Source organism: Echinops telfairi, unplaced genomic scaffold, assembly GCF_000313985.2.
Source record: "Echinops telfairi isolate 266 unplaced genomic scaffold, ASM31398v2 ScPeMD7_22;HRSCAF=79, whole genome shotgun sequence".
In the NCBI taxonomy this organism is placed as follows: domain Eukaryota; kingdom Metazoa; phylum Chordata; class Mammalia; order Afrosoricida; family Tenrecidae; genus Echinops; species Echinops telfairi.
Window position 1 is genome coordinate 5,554,852 of NW_022103919.1, and position 5,459 is coordinate 5,560,310.

Consider the following 5,459-nt stretch of genomic DNA (forward strand, 5'->3'; position numbering starts at 1 on the left):
ACATACATACACACATACATCGGTGAGAATTAAATGAACAGACATAAAATACCCAAACAACACACAGCTCATGCTCTCGGAATTAATTCATTAAACTCACTGCCCCAAGAACCATTGCATCTGCGTGTGTACCAGGGAAACCTGGTGCCATAGCCACCCCATGGAACAGGGTAGAACTGCCCCTGCAGGTGTCCGAGACTGTCCATCTTCACAGGAACAGGCAGGCAGTCTCGTCTCTCTCTCACCTGGACAAGCTGGTGGAGTCAAACTGCTGACCTGGGGGTTGGGGCTGCCACGGCCACTGTGAGCATTAAAACCCTGTGCGGGGGAGAAAAAGCAAAGTTTAAAAGGTTGGGGGGGGGGTTGCGGGTGTGTTGAGGATCATTTTTAAAAGACTGTTTTTTAAAAGATGGGCCTCGCTGAGGGCACATTTGAACAGAGACCATAAGAAGGCGAGGAAGAAAGCCCCACAGACTCAGGAGCGGGTGTCCCTGCCAGAGGGGACAGCAGTGTCAGGGCCTTTGGTCAGGGGTGTATGTGGTGGGGCGGGTCCGGCCAGGGGGCCAGGGCTGCTGGAGCTGAGTGAGGAAGGGGAGGGAGAGGAAGGTCTTACCTGAAAGGGAAGGTGAGGTGAAGCAATGAAGGATGGGCCCTTTAGGAGAGACCCGACTCAAAGGGGCCCATGTTTGGGGGTGCAGGGCCCTGGACCTGGTCTGCGTCTCAGGGGGTGCTCAAGAGGGAGGAGCTCAGCAGCAGCCCCGCCGTGCTGCTCCCCATTGCCGGTCCCTGTTCTCCTAGGCCGGCTGCAACCCCACCTCTCGAGGCAACCCTGTTGTTAGCTGCCTGCAGACACAGCTTCTGGTTCTGGAGAGGAAAATGCGTTTTCTCCTCGCTCTTCTTGGTCCGTGAGCCGTGGCCGTCCTCCCCTGGTCAACGGTCTCTCGCGTCTGGGTGATGCGGAAAGCTGCCAGAGGGAGCTATTTCTGATGAAGGGATACATGATTGTCTACATGGTGCCCTCCAGCAAGCCTGGGGGTTATACGGGGAAGAAATCACGGGACCCATTTTCCAGATGGCAAAGGGGAGGCTTCGGGAGACAGCAAGGTGGCACAGAGGGTCAGGCATTGGGTCATAATCCAAGGTCACTGGTTCAAACACAACAGCTCCTCTGCAGGGAAAGAGAAGATTGTCTGCTTCCATAGACTGACAGCCTTGGACACCCCCCCCCCAAGACCCCTACTCCGCCCACGGGGTGGCTATGTATCGGTGGACATCATTCCGTGGAAGTGGGTGGGAAGGAGGGGGCATGAGTTGACTGACACATAGCTGGGACTCCCCCCAACTGAAGCTGGATCCCAACCAACCCAGGGGGAACCCCCACTTTCCAAATTGGCCAGTCTCCTTTAAACTAGGAGTCGACAAACTTTTTTAGTTTTTATCTGCAAAGTGCCAGATAGTAAATATTATCAGGGTCACAGGACATGCTGTCTCTGTCGCAATGACTCACCTTTGTCATCTCAGGGCACAGGCATCAAACAGGGACAGCTCCATGCCAATAAAACTTTATTGATGGACACTTAACATTTGAATAGCATATAATTCACCCGCGTCATGAAATGGAATGATTCTGCAAATATGAAAAACCATTCGTAGCTTAAAGGGTTCCCAACAACAGGCCCTGTCCCCTGCTTTAAGCCAAAGTAGTCCCTGGAGGTAGAATTTCCTGCTGGGGAGAGGAGGGATTTCAGGGGAAGCAGACAGAATGGGGGAAGACCCCCAGGCCCTCACATCCCCCATACACCCTGTGAGACCCTACCTTGGTCTGAAGGCCCCTTTGTGCAAACTTGGGCTCCATGGCTCAGGGGTGAAGCCCTGCTCTTGGCTGGACTGGTCATTTTTGTGGAGCCAGGGGGCTTGCCGGCCAGGAGAGGTAGGCCAGTGTGGCAGCAAGATGGTGCAGAGGCTGAGGCCTGCAGGGGGGTGGGGGGAAATGCTGACTCCTCTCTGGCCCCTGAGCTTACCTGCTTGCCCCTCCTCAGTCTCACCCAGGCCCTTCAGGGCTACAGGGCTACAGGGCTACCCTTTGCGCCCTGTCTAGTGGGGCCATCCGGTTTATTTAAATCTCCCATGGAAGCCAATGGCAGAAAACAGCATCTCCATTCCATAGGGAATCAGAGATTGGTCTATGCCAAGTCCCATCCATAGCTTAGGACTGCACTCAGGCTGCTCTGACTGCAGAGCCCAGGGCCTGCACTCCCCACCGAGAAAGGAGGATGCATGAGGGGCACAAGGACCCGGAGCAGAAGAAAGAGCATTTGAGCGCTGAGAAGCTGCAAAGGGAGCCGTCCATTCCACCTAGCCATGTTTGCCTTCTAGCCTTCTCTGTTTCCCCGTTGAAATGACAAAGGAAGGGCTGGAAAGGAGTGACTTGCTCAAGGTCACACCAAGGCTCCCAGCTCCAGGCTCACCACCCTCCTCCCTGCCCACACCTGCAGGGATGGCCACTGAGAAGAGAAGGCCCTGCCCAAGGGAGCTGCAGCTGGAGCCAGCTCCACCAGGGCTGTTTTCCACTTCTGCTTTTCCAGCTGCCCGCTGTCATTGGTCAGGGCCCCATCCAGCTGCCCAGCCCACGGCCTGACCTCAGGCTGTTTTGCACCCTCAGGGGTGGAAAACAGCCCTGTAGGTCACTCATTAAACCCTCTGATGCAGCTTTTCCAAGAACCCAGCGTTGGACTCTGTGTCCCTCTGGGTGGGGACTGGGAACCTGGGGTCCAGCCTGCAGGACACACTGTGTTCCTGGGGCCAGTCCCCAGGCCTGATCACCAACAAAGTGGCTTCTGGTGCCAACCAGGAGAAGGTTCCAGGTGAAGTCATGAACAGCAGAGTCATGTCATGAACAGCTGTGCTGTTCATGAACCGCAGAGTCCTTGGGGTGGGTTGAGAGACAGGCCTGAATCTGCGTGTATCGGTAGGGTGCTTGGGGAGTGTAAGCCATTAGCTCCACTCAGCTTGTTCCTCAGCAGGTGGGGCATGTGGTCAAAGAAGTCAGAAATGCTTGTCATGAGACCAGAAGTGGATGGTACTCAGCTACCATTACTGGACATTCTGACCAAAGACTCTCTAGAAGCATCTTGGCCATAAGGGAGAGAATGCAGAACAGAATCTTTAAATCGTGAATACAAAATAATCCCCCAAAGCCCTCCTACAACCAAGCAATAGTTTAGCTTAACGAGCAAAGAATGCCTGGCCTTGAGCATTGTAATCGAACTCAAGGGATTGAATCGACAGTAACAATCTCAAAGATGAGAGAGGAACCTTATAGAGCAGTGAGTTTTTAGTAGCGGGAGGAAGGACTCGGAGAAACAGAGTGAGAATAGTTGTACAAACGGAAGCGTGTAGTCGATGCTCTTGAAGTGCACGGACCTGTAGGGGTTGCTGGGTTGGTGTGTGTTCTGCTGTGTGGAGTATCAACAATAATCATGAAAATAAAATAAATCACACACATATATTTTTAAAGCCAGCACTGACCCTTACACAGACCACTCTGGCTTCAGGGTAAAGTGAGGACCCGAGGGAGAGAGGGTGGGTGAGTGCAGCCAGGACGTCAGGTAAGCTGTCTTCCGTGAGGATCCTGATGATGGTGATGGGTTAGGCGAAGACAACAGCAGTGGAGAAAGGGATAAAGGAAAGATTCCCTCACTTTCCTCCCTTTGTGCCTGGGAGCAAGGATCAGACAATGTTCAGCCAAAGACAGAGACCCAGCTGAATAGAGAAACTCCAAGTTCATTTGGCAAGTGCAAGACAGAAGGAAACAGTGGATGTTGCTACCTCCAAACGACCTCAAAAATCCAGTGATAACCAAGCAAGTTCTGCACTTCAAACTATGTGACAAAAGCAGGTTTGGCGATGACCACAGGAAACCATGATCGAAGCCGACATTTCTCCAGGGGTGACCAGACCACCCTCCCATGAAACACCACACTCCACTGCTTACCTAGATGAGAGATGCTTCATGCCTGGCTACACATCTGAATGGCCTGGCCTACCACCTTCCTGAATTAGAGCATCCTACTGGTTTGGCTTAGAGGGATTTATTTACTGTGAGGGAGGGGCTGTTACATGTTGGATTTCCAACAAACTAAGTTTTAAATTCGGTTATATGGCTAGTATTTTGATTAATAGCAGGTTAACCCTTTCACCCCTCTATCAGAGACTTGAGCCATCTGCTCTGTGCCAGAAGGATTGGGGTGGGAGTGGGGGGAGGGAAGAGAGAGGTTGTAAACCTGTCCCCAAGGAATAGAACATTAAGGGAGGACCTAGGAATTCCCCAAGGAAAGACTGGGGAGGAAGGAAGCTCCCCAGCCAGGAGGACAATATGTGCCAAGATTGTAAGGCAGAGAAGATTTTGACACATTCCGGAAACACAAACAACTGGTAGAGGGTGAGGGCAGAGGTGGGCAATATGTAGGACAGTGGATTTGATCCTATGAGTGATAAGGGACTATCAGAGACGTTTAAAGAAATCATTTCATTCACTAGTGTGTCCCTCTCTCCCTAAATGTGAATAAATACTTTAAAACATATAACTATAACACCATTATCATATCTGAAAAACCAGCCATTTTTCTTACTATTATCATATATCCTGCCATCCTTCAAATTTCTAACTGTTCATAAAGATGCTATTTCTTGTACGTTGAAAAAAATCAGACTCAAAATAAGTTCTATGCAAAGTGCCTAGTTAGTTACATCTTTTCAATCTCTTTTAACTTTCAAGTTTCCCCCCACCCCGCTGAAAAACTGCAGTGAATGTTACTGTAATAGAATTATTTCAGGAATGCAAGGTTGGTTAAACACTTGAAAACCAACCAATGTAATTCATTGACTTTTTGCCACGTTTACAGGATAAAGGAGTCAGTCACACGATCATCTCCATAGATATAGAAAATGCATTTGACAAAGCTCAATAACTACTCCTGATAGAAACTCTTGGGCTGGGGTAGGAACAGAAACGGGGGAGGGGTGGGATATTGAGGAGGGAGGGGATCAGGAGGAAAACACAGAGAAGCACATCTCTGACAGGATATTGTTGTTCATTTCATTTCTTGAGACGGACTGTGTAAAGGACTGTGTAAATATATAACGTGTGTGTTTCTTTAAAAGCAAAACAACAATGCCTCTGGATTCCTTATCTCTCAACTCTCAATTCTGGTCTGAATGACTAAAAACAAAGCAAGAAACGTGAAACGGAAATGAACTTGGAGTCTTCAGTGACAAATTCATCTCAAGCAACAAATGAAAACAAAACGCGCAGTAAAGAAGAAATAGAAAATGAACTTCTTCAATAGGATAGAGCATCTTTGCAACACCTATCAGAACAGAGCAAAGAGAGCCACTTAGCAATTCGCCCCCAGCACGGTAGTGGGTCCATGTACTTGGTGGGGGTGGCTGCTGTCAGG

The 5,459-nt window shown here is 50.1% G+C and overlaps 1 long non-coding RNA gene across 2 annotated transcripts; it reads right to left on the bottom strand.

The window, feature by feature from the left end:
• Positions 1–68: 68 nt before the first annotated feature.
• Positions 69–1,967, bottom strand: LOC123521515. 2 transcript variants are annotated; one of them, XR_006679941.1, is made up of 4 exons: positions 1,817–1,967; positions 1,508–1,627; positions 614–1,168; positions 69–318 (listed from the first exon to the last, which is right to left on the bottom strand). It is a non-coding gene; the product is annotated as an uncharacterized LOC123521515 (long non-coding RNA). The 2 variants fall into 2 exon arrangements; XR_006679942.1 differs by having other exon boundaries at positions 1,508–1,726.
• Between the last annotated feature and the right edge of the window lie 3,492 nt (positions 1,968–5,459).